Raw genomic sequence first — 18,067 nt, 5'->3', positions numbered from 1 at the left:
AGCATATAATTAGTTAGTTACCTAATTGTAGCTAATTTCAGACTTCAATTACTAGATCTAAACATCTATCCATTTCTTAATAAATGATTAACATTTTTAAATAGCCTAAATGTCCAAATAATATTCACAAATAATTCACAATAAAACATGATTTTTAAATCTCATTTACATTAATTTATAGGCCAAATGGAAGGAATTTAGTGTTTAATTGCTGTAAATAAATGCCCATTTAAATCAGCTTTCCAGTGGGTCCCTGTGGAACGCGCTGGTTTAGAACGTTCACATTGCGGTAGATTTGTGCCCCAAATGCCGAGAAAAATACTGCGCGATATAATGGGCCCAAATTGAGCTACTCGCAATATTAAACTTTGTATAAAGGGATCTTTAGAAGCCCTTTTTAATGTAAAAATATACAACCTAACTTCTGCTATTTGCTTTATGAGACCCTGCGGTTGCTGGCGGTCGTGGGTTTAGAGATTGATTTTTAAACTACTATAACTATTATTCAAGGCCTTTAAACCTAATAATAGCTTTTGCGACGGGGTCTTCCAGCGATTTTTCGTTAATAATTAACTAGGCTGAACATTTTCGATTGGAACAGCTTAGAGAAAATCGCGTTTTAAACCCGCCCCCTCTAAACGGCGCCAAAATCGCGCACACCCTCAGCAGCAGATCTTCAACGACGCTTCAGGTAGGCTTTGCAACATACCTAATTAAAGGGCAGCACAATGGCACAACTGGTAGAGCAGCTGCCTCACAACACTAGAAACCCAGGTTCACTCCTGACCTCGTGATGCCTGTGTGGAGTTTGCATGTTCTTCCTGTGATGGCTTGGGTGTCCTCTCGGCGCTCCAGATCCTCCCATATCTCAGGCGCAGAGGTTTGTAGGTTAATTGGCCTCTGTAAATTTCCCCCACTATGTCGTGAGTGGATGAGAGAGTGGGATAACACGGAACTAGTGTGAATGGGTGATCGATTGATGGTGTGGACTTGGTGGACCGGAGGGCCAGTTTTCACGAAGGATCTTGACCCGAAACTTCACCCATTTCTTCTCTCCAGAGCGGCTGCCTGTCCCACTGAGATACTCCAGAAGGAGTTCATTACTAAGTACAAAAGTATTGACACTTGCTCATAGATTATGTTTTTTCTCTGAACTACCCCTGTTTTATTTTCACAAGATATAACTTTTAGCGTTATGCCGGTATCTCATCTCCCATGGGTCCCTATAACTTTTCTCTGCATGATTTGAAGGATTGCTTGGCTTTCAAAAATAAGAAGTTTCAACAATTTATCATCAGGCAACTAGGCATCTTTATAAAAACCTTTGATTAGTTGGTATAATTGGATTCTTACAAGAGATTTTTTGATGAACAGATTCTGATCATTTTTCAGTGAAGATAATAAGTCAATGATTGTTATCCCTGAGTTTCACAATAGGTTTAATTTTAATCTCAGCTGACATACAATGTAAGCAATTGGGGTGGGGGGGGGGGACATTTTGGTGTTTCAGAGAATGTGTTCACCAAAAAGAGTGTTGTACAGCCAAAAAGAACAGTCACTACCATCTAAGGTACACAAAATTGCTGGGGAAACTCAGCGGGTGCAGCAGCATCTATGGAGCGAAGGAAATGGGCGACGTTTCGGGCCGAAACCCTTCTTCAGACCATCTACTACTACCATCTACCCTGATTTGTTGGGAGAGGTACTATCGCAACGTTTAAGAAACATTTAGACAGGTTTATGGATAGGATAGGTCTAGAGGGATGTGGGCCAAAAGCAGACAGGTGGGACTAGTGGAGATGGGGCATGTTGGTCGACGTGGGCAAGTTGGGCTAAAGGGCCTGTTTCCACGCTGTGAGACTCTATGACTAAATGACTCTATGAGAACCTTTCCAAATGTATGTTACTGATTATTTTGCCTCTAGTTGAATTGGAGGATAATGGTCTTTGTTCAGTTGGAAGCATCCAAGCAAAGTTATCCTGAACTAGTAGGGAATTACAATGTAATCACAAACCATAAGCTGAACAATTTTCCATTTGAAATTGAAATGGAAGTTCAGCTTATGGTTTGCATTTTCCATTTCACCTGCACACTTAAAACGGAACATGTTTGCAGAAATGGTATGTATTAACCTCCAGAGAAGGATGCGTGACATGTACCTGAATGCACCCTGGGTACCCTGTATGTACGCACCAAGAGTTATTACCTGCTGAGGCTCTGTGTACCTCGGCATTTCGAAGAATGGGTCTAACCATGGTTTCAGTTTAGGTTTATCATTGTCAAATGTATGGTGAAAAACTTTGTGCTGCATGCAATCCAAGCAGATCAGATACACCATGAGCAGCACGGTGGCGCAGCGGTAGAGTTGCTGCCTTACAGCGAATGCAACGGCGGAGACCCAGGTTCTATCCCGACTATGGGTGCTGTCTGTACGGAGTTTGTACGTTCTCCCCGTGACCTGCATGGGTTTTCTCCGAAATCTTCGGTTTCCTCACACACTCCAAAGGCGTACAGGTTTGTAGGTTAATTGGCTTTGGTATTAAATTGTCCCTAGTGGGTATAGGATAGTGCTAACGTGCGGGGGTCCAGACCCAGTGGACCGAAAGGGCCTGTTTCCACATTGTATCTCTAAACTAAAATAAACTAAACTAAAAACCACACATAAATACAATCAAGTCAACTTCAACTGCAGTAGATATAGGGTAAGATACAGAGTGTAGAATATAGTTCTCAGCATTGTAGCGCACCAGTTCCAGAGACAGTCCTCAATGGGGTAGAGGTGAATCGGACAGTACCCTAGCTGATAGAAGGACAACTCAGAGATTGATAACAGAGGGGAAGAAGTTATCTAAACAAAATTTGGTTTTGAGACTTGCATTATTCTGATTTATTATTTGAAGATTCTGAACTGAACTCACTCTATTATTATTGTGCATCAGCATATGTAATAGTAATGCTTTTAAATATGGCCAAATTGTTTCTAATGCTCAAGGTGTATATATATTTACTGGGAATAATGAATTGCTACTAATTATTCTTGTAAATAGAAAACAAGAAGCAATGTGGGGCCATGTTTTTACAACGAGTTTTGATTTGCATGCTGCTAATTTTGTTTCATTTCAGGATAATTCCAAAGTCTTAAGGTTACAATGGATAGCCTACAGCAGTAGTTCCCAACTTTTTTTGGCCATGTCCCACCTAATCACCTCTAAAATCCTGATGCCCCCCCCCCCCCCCCCCCCCCCATGTGGTGATATATAATTCTTATCATTTAAAAAGTGAACTCCGTTTCAGCTGAAGAAGCTTAAAATGCCAATACCTTGGTTTAAACAAGCTTCAAAAGAACATGGCATCCATGAAAAAGAAAAATGAAATAAACAAAAGACAGTTAAAGTTCTGAGCAAGAAATTACTAAAAAATTGTTAAAAAAAAGACAAATCAAATTGCCCCCCTGTGGGGCGTACGCCCCACGTTGGGAACCACTGGCCTACAATGAATATAAAGCATGAAAATAATTAGTTTCATGTGTTACCACAAATCAAAAGATAAAAATTGCATATTTTAATATGTTTGTGCTAACGTCGTAATGTGATTATGTGATGGCCATTCTAAAGGTGGCTGTTATTTCTAATGGAGAATATCAATGGTTGAGGTAGACTGGTAAATAAGGTATTTGATATGCATGCCTTCATAGGTGGGGGGTTAAGTATAAGAGTCAGGCTATCATGAGGCAGCTTCACAGGACTTTGGTTGGGCAACATTTGGAAAATTACGTGCAGTTCTGGTCACCACATTACAGGAAAGATGTGGAGGCTTTGGAAAGGATGCAGAGGAGGTTTACCAGAATGTTGCTTGGATTAAGGGGTATTAGTTGTAGGAAAAGGTTGGACAAGCTTAATTGTTTTATCTGGAATGCCAGAGGTTGTAGGGTGACCTATAGAAGTATATAAAATGATGAGAGGCATACATAGGTAGAGTCAGAACCTTTTCCTAGTGTGGAAAAAATCAAATACTAAAGGGCATTGTTTTAAAGTTAGAGGGGGCACAGTTTAAAGGAGAAGTGCAGGGCAAGCTTTTTTACGCTGAGGGTGGTGAGTGCCTGGAGCATGCTGCCAGGGTTGCTGGTTGCGGCAGATACGATAGTGGCTTTTTAGAGGCTTTTGGATAGACAAATGGATATGGAGAGAATGGAGAGATATGGATTATGTGCAGGTAGATAAGAGATGGTTTTGGCATCATATTCGACACAGACATTTTGGGCCTGCTCCTGTGCTGTATTATTCTATGTTCTATAGCGTGACCATTTCTTTACTTGAATTGGGTGCCATAGTTGAAGGAACACAAACTCTAACAAAATGGTGGTCATATAAAAACATTCATGATTTTAAGACAGTTCAACTTTTATTAACAAGAATATACAGTTAATTACCAGACGATTTTGCAACAAAGAATACAGTTTTAGCAGTGTAGTTGGCTGTATCGTTCTTCTCATCCAATTCATCACAATTTTTATTATATAGTAGCATTTTTATTTTCCTACCCATTGAGATCTGGTAAGATTTCCAGAAGAACCTCTCAGACAAGGGGACTGTTCTTAAATTACTGCTGTACCAATGAAGGGTCCATGTCAGTTCTGTGTCACATCTTTTCTAACGCCTGCATCCATGAGTTGAGATTTGGAACATTATTATTAATGAAAGCTGGAGCTCGGGTCCGAATCAATGCTCCATTGCGTTAATATACCAATGCATTTTATCACTTATAATGAGCAGTTTTAAGTACTAGGAGCATATGTTCCTTTGTAATAATTTTGGATGTGCTTCCGATGAATATAAATTGTTGCTTTATTGTAACAGAAAAGATTTTGAAGGAAGCACAGTCTTTCGAATGTTGACGTTATTCAATATGACAAATTGATTTAGTCAGTTTTCATCACATAGTAAGTTATTTATTAAATCTTCATTATAACATTTATTTCATCTTTATTGAATGTTCTTACTACTTTCAATGAAACAATCAAGTTAATTTGTTATAGAGGTAATATGTTAGACAATTACAATTGCACCTTAACTCAAACATAATAATGACTTGTTTGACAAAAAACTGCAAATTATCTCTAAGATTTTGATTTGGAGAATTCGTAGCTATGGATGAACAAAATTGCAATGTTATAAAACAGAAATAAAATAACTTTTGCAATAGGTTTATCAGCCTATTAATCTGCATCGTTAAAATTATTCTCTTTTTTATGCTATTGTATGCATCACCATGGCAGCGCGATGCCACGTTTCTGCTGGTAGTTCAGTTTATTATTGTCACATGTACAGTGAAAAGCTTTTGAAGGCATACCATCCAGACAAAAAGAAGACTAAACATTTATACAATCACTACAAATCAAGACAAAAGGTACAACATTTTATGCAAAGATATAACATTGAAGTCCGATAAAATATGATTAAAAATACGATACTTCAAAGATCTCCAATGAGGTAGATGCGAGGTCAGGACTGCGCTAGCTATTTTCTTCAGTAAAATACAAACGCTGGAGGAACTCAATCTGAAGAAGGGTCTCGACCTGAAATGTTGTCCGTCCATTCCCTCCCACAGATGCTGCCTGACCAATTGAGTTCCTCCAGCACTTTTTTGGTGCAAGTTGTTACAACTATCCAAGATTTGGAAAGAAAGATCATAGAAACAGTGACTGTGAATGGATGCTCTCACTAATCTACATTATGATAAGACCTGAGGTTTAAAATGTTCATCCATTTGGTTTTCAAATCCTTCTAATTCCTCATCCCCCCCCCCCCCCCCCCCCACATCCCTGAAATCTTCTCCAACCCATTTGTCATGGCTATCCCTCGAGTTTGAGGATGATGGTCTATGTTCTGTTGTGTTTATGGACTCTCAGGTGGCTTATGAGTCCAATCCTGGCTTTACAGCTTACAGAATGAAGATGCCTGTACATGTGTTTGTTTAACGTGTACTTGATGTTGCACTCCCAGAAGCACACGGTCTTTCACAAATCAATCAACTAATTCCAATGGCAAGGGAACCAAGACGATTGTAGCTGATAGATCTGCTGCAGCCTCCACCCACCTTCACAGCCGTTGAGTTCAAGATAAACTTTGTCTGCCTGGTCCGCCGTTGAAGTCTTGAAGGTTGGATCATTCTTAGTCTGGACCCTCATCCTCGACCTTACCGCCATGGGTGGCCCAACCCGTCAGCATCTCTCTCGGAATCATGGGGCCACGCAAGCCTCTTCACCAAGACAAGGTAAACGATCCGAAGAGGCCAACCCATTAATTCTACAAAAGAACCAATCTTTTCTAATTCTAACCTTTTTTGCACGTTTCAGATTTTTTTCTGTTACTAGTTTCTAATTACCAAGGCCCCAAGGTCCTGAATTCCCTATAATGCATCTCTCCACATCTCTTGTCTCTTTATACTCCTCAAGCTACGTTTTTGGCCACCAGGTCTTATATATTCCACCATAAAATATTAGTTTAGTTTAATTTAGCTTATCTTAGCTTAGCTCAACTTATCTTAGTTTAGCTTAGTTCAGAGATACAATGTGGAAACAGCCCTTTGGCCCACCAAGTCTACACAGACCAACGATCACCCATGCATTAGTTCTATCCACCAATCTAGGGACAATTTACAGAAGCCAATGAACCAACACACAATTATATATTTCCCTACACAGATGCTTCCTGACCTGCTGTGTTCCTCTGTGCTTTGGTCAACATGCCAGTATCTGCAGTTCCTTTTGTCTCCTTTTTGCCTAGACCACATAGTTTTATTCTCAAAGCATTATAGTCTTCTCACAGCCTGCTTTCATTTCCATCAATGAACATCATAGCCATTAAAATCGTTATTGAAAATTTTCTGGCTTAATTTCAAAAATGCTTGCATGGTAGGATGTTTACTTTAGTTTAGTTTACAGATATAGCGTGTAAACAGGCCCTTCGGCCCACCGATTCTCCACCAACCAGTGATCACCCATGCACGACTTCTGTCCGACATACTAGGGGCAATTTACAGAAGACAATTAACCTACACACCTGCATGTCTTTAGGATGTGGGAGAAAACCAGAGCACCTGAAGAAAACCCATGCGGTCACAGGGAGGACATAGAAACTCCACATAAACACCAACCAAACCTGAGGCTCTAGCGTTGTAAGGCAGCAACTCTGCCACTGCGCCACTGTGCTAATCACAATTGTTTGACAAAAGTTTCCTTTCACCTTCTTGGACAGTTTCACTACATTTTAAGTAAATTAGTAAAGTCAAGTTGAGTTTATTGTTGTATAAAAATGTATGGTGAGGTACAGGTGCAATGGAAACCTTCCTAGCAGCAGCATCACGGGTACATGGGCTGGGTCAACAGAAAATTGCATCAAATTGAATATAAGTTCTACATGACAGTGAATACCCTGAAAGACCCTGCAACAAAAAAAAAGTTATCAGTGCAAATTATAAATGGGAGTTATTGGAATAAATAGAATGGATGTGTTCATTGATACTGAGCTTAACAAAACTCCGACAATCTGGGTCTTGAATCGTTATATTGAGTGATGTGGCAGACATACAAACTGTAAGGTTTAAGATTGCAGTTTATGTATTGGCCATATCCAGCCATAAATTATTTTCTTCAAAGTCTACTTTTAATCTTGATATCCTACCTTGCTCTTTTTTCCCCCCCTTTCCCAGTCATGAGAAATGGTCTAAATTTTCCACTATTTAAACACTCCAATTTTGACATTCAATTATTCATTTTGTTCATGCATGATGCTGAAGCATCAGTTTCAGTTTCAATATTTCATCCACACAGTGGGTTTGCCATTTTCTCCAGGTACTGACACAATAATTACGCTTTTATACATTTTGTACATTGTACATTGTTGAAACATTGCTAAACCTTTCCTATTCATCCACTTAACAGAATGTCTTTTAAATATCTTGAAACGTTTGTACTCGTTGCTGCTTTCTTGTCTTTCTCCAATGAGTTTTTCTCATAAAGGCCAAACCTTGGGTGGCAATGGCATAGCTGGTTGAGCCACTAACTCACAGTTCCAGGGACTCAGGTTCGATCCTGACCGAGCTATTTTAAACAAGCTGCAGTTGCTGGAATTAAATAGAGACAATGGTGGAAAAATTCAGCAGGTCAGGCAGTATATTCATACCACTGGGCTGTAAGCTGCCCAAGCGAAATATGAGATGCTGTTCCTCCAATTTATGTTTAGCTGCACTCTGACAATGGAGGAGACCTAGCACAGAAAGGTCTGTAGGAATGGGAAGTTTGTTGTTGAAGTTTCATGAGTTTTAGTGAAAAAACAGAAACATCACCTCTGTTATCCTTCCCATAGATGCTGCCTAACATGCTGAGTATCTCCTGCATTTTGTCTCATAACAAGCAACCACTGCCAAAAGGTTCACTGCAAAAAGACTTGACTTGACTTGAATTAGCTTGACTTGACTTGAATTAGCTTGGGTTGAATTAACTTGGCTTGGCCTGGTTTTACTTGAACGGTCTTCAATTGGCTTGGCTTGACTTGACTTGAATAGATTTTAACTGATTTGACTTGCCTTGGTTTGGTTTGGCTTAAATTGAATTGACTTGGCTTGGCTTGGCTTGGCTTGGCTCGGCTTGGTTTGAATTAGCTTGACTTGAATTAGTTTGACGACTTGACATGACTTGACTTGATGCGACTTTAAACGGCTTGGCTTGATTTCACTTGATTTAATTTGATTCGGCTTGGCATGACTTGAAGGCACACAAGCTTGGCATGACTTGAATTGGCTTGGCTTGACTTGACCAGACTTGATTGACTTAGCTTGACTTGACTTAGCTTGACTTGACTTAGTTGATGACTTGGTTTGTCTTGGCCTGATTTGGGATGTCAGTAATGTCCACATTCAAAAAATGAGTACATTTTTTCCCCTAAAGTGAGCTATCCCATTTTAAATTGAAGACATATTTGAGAACATTTAGAACCAACTTATCAGCGAACTGCTGTTTTGTCAGTTTGAAATTTGACCTTCCTTATTCCCTGTTAAATATGTGGAAATGTAAAGATCTTAATCTCCATTTGAACAAGACAAATTTGTTTTTGATTTTGCTCTTTGGGAATTGGGAGATTTGAGTTTCAATGAACAACTTTTCATAGTAAATTGATGTGAAATCTTACTTTTCCTGTATTACATGCGCATTTTTTATTTTCTACTCGCGTTAAGATTAATGTGATGCACCTTTGGAGAGTCCCATCACAGCTGTACGTTACTCTATCAATCTTCACACTTCAAAATTGTTCTGCACATAAACCAAGTCAGGAAGAGAACCAGAAATGCAGCAGCTGTTGTTCCTCTTACAGTGGTTGATTTTGCTCCAGAGATTAGTGAAACTAAAACAGTGGACCCAAAGGCGGGAACAGGATTGGAGACATACGATTAACGTATTACTATTACTTCCGATGTAAGCTGCAAGCTAACTTCATGCTGTTGGCTAATTTGCACAATTGCTGTGTGCACCCATCACAAACTATGCTGTTCATTGTTTAGTTTAGAGATACAACATGAAAATAGGCATAGCATAAATTATACACACATTTATCTAGACAGTGAAAAGAAAAAGACTGGAAAATCGTGACATTAGCGCAAAACACAATTAGATAGTCTATGGTAATAACAGATGCAGGCACATAGACTCAGACAGCACACGGGAGTCACAGCGGCGCAGTGGTAGAGTTGCTGCCTTACAGCGCCGGAGACCCGGGTTGAATCCTGACTACGGGTGCTGTCTGTATGGATTTTGTACGATCTCCCTGTGACCGTATGGGTTTTCTCCGGGAGCTCCAGTTTCCACCCACACTCCAGAGAAGTACAGGTTTGCAGATTAATTGGCTTCAGTTAACATTTTAAATTGTCCCTAATGTAGGATAGTGTTAGTGAACTGGGTCGCTGGACTCAGTGGGCCGAAGGGCCTGTTTCCATGCTGTATCTCAAAACTAAACTAAACAAACAGAACATAAACTATTACATCAATTATAGAAGACAGTGGAAGGAAAAAGACTGTGCAAATACACATTACTGCAGAAGCTCAATTAGAAAATACATCCATGTTCATTCAAGTTATGGCCCACAGTGTTCGGTTGTTGAGATAGGATTAGGATTGGGTTGGTTCAAGATCCTGAAAGTTGTATGAAAGTAGCTGTTCCTGAACCTGATGAGGTGCGATTTCATGCTACTGTATCTCCTGCCTGATGGTAACAACGAGAAGAGGGCGGGGATGGTAACAACGAGAAGATGGTGGGGAAAGCCCTGAAAATTTACTGGCATGTTTTTGTTTTAATTAAGGTGACACATCTTTTGAAGATGTGGGAATTCATACGAATGAGTTAATTCGTATGAAGCCTCTGACTTCATCATTCATGCCTCTTGTTTCCATATCTCACACTTTTTTGTCTTTTCAGCTCTGTCCTTTTCCAACCATCTACCTATCAAAAACTCCCCTCACCAGCATCCACCTGGCTTTGTCTTGCACCTTCTCCCTTCCACGCCACCCCCCCACCCCCACCCCACCCCCACTATCATCTGAAGAAGGGTCCCGACCCAAAACGTCACCTAACCATGTTCTGCAGAGATGATGCCTGACCCTCTGAATTACGCCAGCACTTTGCGTCTTGTTTTCACTAAGTGATAAAGTAGTTTGTTCAGGGACCTACCATTTATCAGAGGCAAGAGTTGCAGACTGGTGAGGAAAATTACTATGGGAGGGAATTTTGTGTTTCACCTGTACTCTGAATCTGGCTTCTGTTTCTCTGTCTCACCCTGACTCTCTCTTCTCTATCTCTCTCTGGCTCTCTGCCCCTCTCTCATTCTCTCCCCATCTCTCCCCATCTCTCTCCCTCTCCCTCTCTCGCCAGCTAAACTGACTGACGATATACATTTGTTCAGAACATATTCCTATTGATTTGACACAGCAGAAACATCTCCATTTCCATTTGTGCTGTTGCTGATACACCAGATAATAATTTGGACACAGCTTGATTTCAAATAATTTTAATTGATTTTTAGAGTACAGATATTTTTTTTACAAAATTATTTAAAAATACGATAATTTTTACTCAGCAATGTTTTTAATTTCTTTATAGTGTTGAGCATTTCCAAATGCCAAAGGCGTGGACTGACAAGTGGCTAGTAACATTTGTGGAGGAAAAGTATCTCATCTCCACCAAGAGGGAGAGTGTCACCTACCCTGCTCAACGTTCAGAAACATTGCCATTGCTGAGACTTCTAACATCAATGTTGACCAGTGGATCAATTAGATCAAACATAAACATTATGGATTTAAGAAATGTCAGTATATCCTCTGAGGCTTTTGGTACATTGGCCTTTATCAATCAGGGCTTTAAGTATAGTTGGAACAAAGGAAGATACAAAGTTCTGGAGTAACTCAGCGGGATCAGACATGGATAAGTGCCGTTTCGGGTTGGGACCCTCTTCAGACTGATTGAGGGAGAAACACTCCTGTCTCAAGAAGGGTCCTGACCTGAAACATCACTTACCCATGTTTTCCAGGGATGCTGTCTGATCCACTGAGTTACTCCGGCACATTTTGGCCTTCTTTATAAACCAGCATTTGCAGTTCCTTGTTTCTACATGGAAGTTGGAATCCTTTGTACAACACGTTGGTACGGCTGCATTTGGAGTATTGCGATCAGTTTGGAAATTATATTGGACCTTTTAAACAGGATATTGAGATTCACCCTTTAACCACCCTCTCCTCCAAAACGTGCACCCATATTTTTGCAAATAAATGTGCTAGTATTGGGCAGTCAGGTAAGACTCCCCATCAACAGTATCTTAAAAAAAGCACACTAGGTGCTGGAATAACACATAGGTTCAGGCGGCATCTCAGGCAGACACGAATAGCTGACGTTTCGGGTCAGGACCCTGTAAACCAGTATCTACCATTCCTTGTGTCTTTGACCTATATATCCTGTTTGGTTGTATTTATACTGGATTGAATAATGTGCCCACGTGCTCAGGGATGTAAGTAGATTTTATTGCCTACAGCTTGAAACACTTTGTTGACTGTCTCACGAGAATTGTTAAAATGGGGTTACAAAGGTTTCTCCAATTTATACGTTTATCTTCAACACCCATCCCCCATCAATCAACACTATCAAGAATAAATCAACTGGTCAATTATGTCATCGCTGAAGGGCACAGTTTTCTACATGGCAGAACAAAGTACTGTTGAATGGATGAGAAGTATTTGATGAGACATTTTTGAGAGAAGTGAGATTGCTGTACTTAAATTCATATCTGCTTTCCCAGTGAATGTTTAAAACAATGAATGAATGTGGTTTTACGTCAGCCATTAACACTTTGTCATAGACGTTTGAAAGGGCAGACCATTCAAACCATCATGTCTATGCAATCCTAAAAGAAACAATCAGTGGATGGAGCTTAATCCGAGCAAATTTGAAGTGTTGCCGTTTGGGAAATCAAATGTAAGGGGAAGGTATATAATTCATGGCATGATCCTTAACAGCATTCATGTACAGAGGAATCTTAGAGTTCAAGCCAACAGCTCCCAGAAAGTAGATAGTATGGTGAAGAAGTCATAAGGTATGTTAAAGAGGGAACAGCAGATGCTGGAAAATCGAAGGTACACAAAAATGGTGGAGGAACTCAGCGGGTGCAGCAGCATCTATGGAGCGAAGGAGATAGGCAATGTTACGGCCTGAAACGTTGCCCATCTCCTTCGCTCCATAGATGCTGCTGCACCCGCTAAGTCATAAGGTATGCTTGCCTTCAGAGTTTGGGGATGAGTCATGTTGCAGCTTTGTGGAACTATAGTTAGGCCACATCTGGAGTATTGCGTGCAGTTCTGGTTATCCCATTATAGGAAGGAATATTGAGGCTTTTGAGGAGGTGCAGGAGTTTCAGTAGAATGTTGCCTGGGTTAGAAAGTATTAACTATAATGAGAAAATGGACAAACTCGGATTGTCTTCTCTGGAACATCAGAGGCTGAGGGGAGACCTGATAGAAATATATCAAATTATGAGAGAAATAGATGCGATAGACAGTCAGAACCTTTTATGGAAATGTTAAAGACACAGCTTGAATGTGAGAGGTGCAAAGTTTAATGGAGATGTGGGGAGAATGTTTTTTAACAGAGTCTGGTGGATGCCTGGAATGTGCTGCTGGGGGTGGCGATGGAGGCAGATATGAAAATGGCATTTAAGAGGCTTTTAGATTGGTACAAGGATCTGCAGGGAATGGAAGGATATGCATCATGTCCAGGTGGATGAGATTAGTTCATCTTGGCATCATGTTTGGCGCAGACATTGTGGGCCAAAGGGCCTACCCTGTGATGTACTGTTGTATGTTCTTGGTGATTTTCTTCTTCCAGAAGCTCAAGATGGTTATTGTGGACAGAAGTGAGGGTTTGCTTGGCTTCTGGTCTACAAGAGTCACCCTGTTTTTTTTTCTAGGTAGCATTGTGATCCTTCCTATACTCATGTCCCATTTCCCTTTCATCCCCCTTCTCTCCCTTCCCCTCCACTCCAACCTGCAGTCCCCTTCCACCCACATCCCTCTGGCTTTACATCTCCCTCCTCCTCTTCTCTCCTTCTCCGACATCCTTTTGCCCTCTTTGTCACTCGCTCCATCCATCTGCAAATCAAACACCACTCACTTGTATTCACCTTGCCTGGTTTTGTCCTGCCCCCACCTCTCTTTTCCAACTTCCTCTCCCCCCTCCACCCCTACAACAATCAGTCTGAAGAAGGGTCCTGACCTGAAACATCATGTTTATTCTCTCCACAGATGCTGCCTGACCCACTGAGTCCATCCACACTTTGTGTTTTCCTTTGTGATCAATACAGGGGTCACTTTTCTGACCTATCATCTGCTTACAAACAGCAGAGTAGAATCAATGGAACATAGTTCAATAGCTACATTGTCACATGTACATAGATACAATGAAATGTGTTGTTTTGCAAACAATCCAGTAAAATCATTCTATACATAAAGGGTCTGTCCCACTTAGGCTATTTTTGTTAGGCGAGTACAGGCGACTAGGCTGTCGCCACATGGTAGCCAGGGAGTCGCCTGTATGGTCGTGAGTAGTCTTCTCAGCCGCCCAAAGAGTCATAGCGTCTTTCTGGTCGGCGCTGGATTTTCAACATGTTCAAAAATTTTCAGCAACAGTGGCTTGACGCCAATGAGCGTAGCTTGACTTCTCCTGACGTAAGTGCTGTCATATGTTGTCGCCAGGTTATGTAGATTGTCGCTGATACTGAATTTGATGAATTCCATTGGCCACTACCTACGTCAACCGGCAACAGGTACCGGCGACTGAATTGTCTTCATTTGGCTTCAGTTGTCGCCGACAGGGTCGTAGCTTGTCATAGCTTGTCGCGGGTGGACCGGTTGTCATAGGTTGTCGCCTGTGTGTTCGTAGGTTGTCGTAGGTGTGGTCGTAGGTGGGCGTCCGAATGGGTCGTCGGTTGTCGGTAGCTTGCTGTAGCTTGACGTCGACTAGATGATGGAATGTTGTAGCTTGTCGTAGACATTGCCATAGGGGTTCCAGTCACCGGTGTTTCAGCGACCTGCTGCAACTATGACAGCCGCCTAAAAAATCCCCTAAGTGGGACAGGCCCTTAAACACAATCAGACATAAGAACAAGAGTGCAATGGCTGCAGTCAGAGTTGCAGAGTTGCAGAACTCGAAGGCTTGAGCTATGAGGAGACGTGGAGCAGGCGAGGACCCTTTTCATTGAAGTGCATGAGATAAGGGGTGATCTAATAGAGGTGGACAAAATCATGAGATTAATAGATTGGGTAAAAACACTTTTAACCAGTGTAGGGGAATCAAGAATTAGAGGTTAAGGAAGAACCAAAGTTTAAGGTGAGGGGGAAAGATTAAATAAGTATCTGAGGAGTCATTTTTTTACACAAAGAGTAGTGGGCATATGGAATGAGCAGCTGGAGGAGGTAATTGAGGCAGGGACTATCATAACATTTAGGTGACATTTAGACTGTTACATGGATAGGATAGGTTTAGAGGGTTGTGGTCTAAGCACGGGCAGGTGGGACTAGTTTTGATGGGGCATGTTGGGCAGTATGGGCAGGTTGGGCCAAAGGACTTGTTTCCATGCTGTATGGTGCTATGAGCCTCATGACCATAGTGTAAAAAATCGTAGATTTCTTCTGAGGTGGAATGGAAAGAGTCACCATGTTTTGGACACCAGCTGGTGGTTTCAAGTATCATGTTCTAAAAAATCATTGAGTTTTATCTTGTCCTTAAATGCCTGTTGTTCAGGCAGCGGCATTGAAAGTTTCCGTTTGTTGAAAAGAGCAAGATATATGTACGTTGCGATACCCCATTTTGTACAAGTGAACAATACAAGATTTCTACACTCCTGTATCTTTCTTCACCCTATCAATAACTGGTCTGTTCATTTCACTTTGCAGAAATCCCAGAGTGAAATAACTCACAATTCAGTGTTCTTAACCTAATAAAGTCAATCTCCAGCCACTACTTGAGTTAATGTACAATGAAAGCTTCAGGCAGTTTAATGCAATAATCGCTGCAAACAAAGTAAGTGAATTTCTTCCTCCGATGAAATGTTCCCCCATCAATTACGAGATGTTATTTCATTCACAGAACACAGACCAGTACAGTAGAGGAACTTCAGCACAAAGTCCATGCCGAACATGCTGCCAACTAATCTCATCTGCCTGATCCTTATCCCCATTCCTTGCCCATCTAAAGCCTCTTAAAGCCGCTATCGTATCTGCTCAACCACCACCCCTGGCAGCATGTTTGAAGCACCCGCCACCCTCTGTGTAACAAAACCTGCCACCACATCTGTTTCAAACATTGCCCCCTCTCACCTTAAAGCTATGCCCTCTGGTCTTTGACATTTCCAACCTGGAAAAGAGGTTCTGTGTCTACCTAATCAGTGCCTTTCATAATTGTATAATCTTCTATCAGGTCTCCCTTCAACCTCCAGAGCTCCAGAGAAAGCAACCTCTCCTTGTAGTTAGTACCCCTTCATCCCCTCAACATTCTGGTAAAGGTAGACACAAAGTGCTGGAGTAACGCAGCAGGTTAGGCAGCATCTCTGGAGAAAAAGGATGGGTGACATTTTGGGTCGGGAATCTTCTTCATAGTCCCAACCTGAAATGTCACCCATCCTTTCTCTCCGGAGATGCAGCCTGAACAGCTGAGTTACTCAAGGACTTTGTGTCCATCTTTGGCGCACCTTCTCCAAAGCTTCCACATCTTGCTGTATTGGGGTGACGAGAACTAATCCATGAGAGCTACATCATGACTTCTTGACTTTTACACTCAATGCCCAGACCGATGAAAACAAACATATCACCTGCCTTCTTTACCATTCTCTTTACTTCTCTCCACTTTCAGGGAGCTATGCGCTTATGTTCATACGTTTAGGAGCAGTAGTAGACCATTCGGCCTACATTCAATCATGGCTGATCCATCTTACCATTTCAATCCCATTCTCCTGCCTTCTCCCCATAACCCCTCCCTCCCGTATTAATCAAGGATTTGGACCCCAAGATCCCTCTGCACATCAATACTGTTAAGATCTTGTCAGTATCTCTATACTTTCCCCTTACATTCAACCTCCCAATGTGCAACACATCACATATGCATTGTGCTTTATTTAGTTAAACCTAGATTTAAGAGATTTTAGGTTTATCTTTTCCAAATTATTTTGCCTATAGCTCAGGCCACAGTTTAATATGGGCCAGCAGTGACTAGTGGGGTACCGCAAGGCTCGGTGCTGGGACCGCAGCTATTTACAATATACATTAATGATTTAGATGAAGGGATTAAAAGTAACATTAGCAAACTTGCAGATGACACAAAGCCGGGTGGCAGTGTGAACTGTGAAGAGGATGCTATGAGGATGCAGTGTGACTTGGACAGGTTGGGTGAGTGGGCAGATGCATGGCAGATGCAGATTAATGTGGATAAATATGAGATTATCCACTTTTTTAACTAATAAGGAAGATTATTATCTAAATAGTCAAGTTGGGAAAAGGGGAAGTACAACGGGATCTGGGAGTCATTGTTCATCAGTCACTGAAAGTCAGCATGCATGTACAGAAGGCAGTGAAGAAACCAAATGGCATGTTGGTCTTCATAACAAGAGGAGTTGAGTATAGGAGCAAAGAGGTCATTCTGCAGTTGTACAGGGCCCTAGTGAGAGTATTGTGTGCAGTTTTGGTCTCCCAATGTGAGGAAGGACATTCTTGCTATTGAGGGAGTGCAGCGTAGGTTTACAAGGTTAATTCCCGGGATGGCAGGGCTGTCATATGTTGATAGAATGGAGTGGCTGGGCTTGTACACTCTGGAGTTTAGAAGGATGAGAGGGTATCTTATTGAAACAAATAAGATTATTAAGGGTTTGGACATGCTAGAGATGGAAAACATGTTCCCGATGTTGGGGGAGTCCAGAACCAGGGGCCACAGTTTAAGAATAAGGTAAGCTATTTTGAACAGAGATGAGGAAAAACTTTTTCACACAGAGTTGGTGGAATACTCTGCCTCAGAGGGTGGTGGAGGCTGGTTCGCTGGATGCTTTCAAGAGAGAGCTAGACAGAGCTCTTAAAGATAGCGGAGTCAAGGGATATGGGGAGAAGGCAGGAACGGGGTACTGATTGTGGATGATCAGCTATGATTGCATTGAATGCCGGTGCTGGATTGAAGGGCTGAATGGCTTACTCCTGCACATTGTCTATTGTCTATTGTCTATTATATGCAAACTCAGGCATCTCCTTCAGGACAATACATCCTCGATACAGACATGGAGTGACAACCACTTTTATATGGGACTAAACCAAGTGCAAACCCGTTGGGTCTGCTCCCCCAACGCAGCCGTTCCCTACCCGTAGACCCCATGGGAGACGTGGTCCTCCATCTCAAGGCGTTCAGGACTCAGCAGTGCGGCTGTTTTTAAATGGCGTCTTTGAGGCGAGATGCGGCGCCAGCAGCCGTTATGGTAGCTGTCCAGCAGGAGGCG

The 18,067-nt window shown here is 41.6% G+C and overlaps 1 protein-coding gene across 1 annotated transcript in view; it reads left to right on the top strand.

Moving 5' to 3' along the window:
- Window positions 1–18,067, top strand: part of il1rapl2 (interleukin 1 receptor accessory protein like 2) — an 859,242-nt gene that overhangs the window by 171,964 nt on the left and 669,211 nt on the right. The gene's annotated exons all lie outside the window — the stretch shown is intronic.

This window comes from Amblyraja radiata, chromosome 12 (assembly GCF_010909765.2).
Source record: "Amblyraja radiata isolate CabotCenter1 chromosome 12, sAmbRad1.1.pri, whole genome shotgun sequence".
In the NCBI taxonomy this organism is placed as follows: Eukaryota; Metazoa; Chordata; class Chondrichthyes; order Rajiformes; family Rajidae; genus Amblyraja; species Amblyraja radiata.
This window is presented reverse-complemented; position numbering and strand designations above follow the sequence as displayed.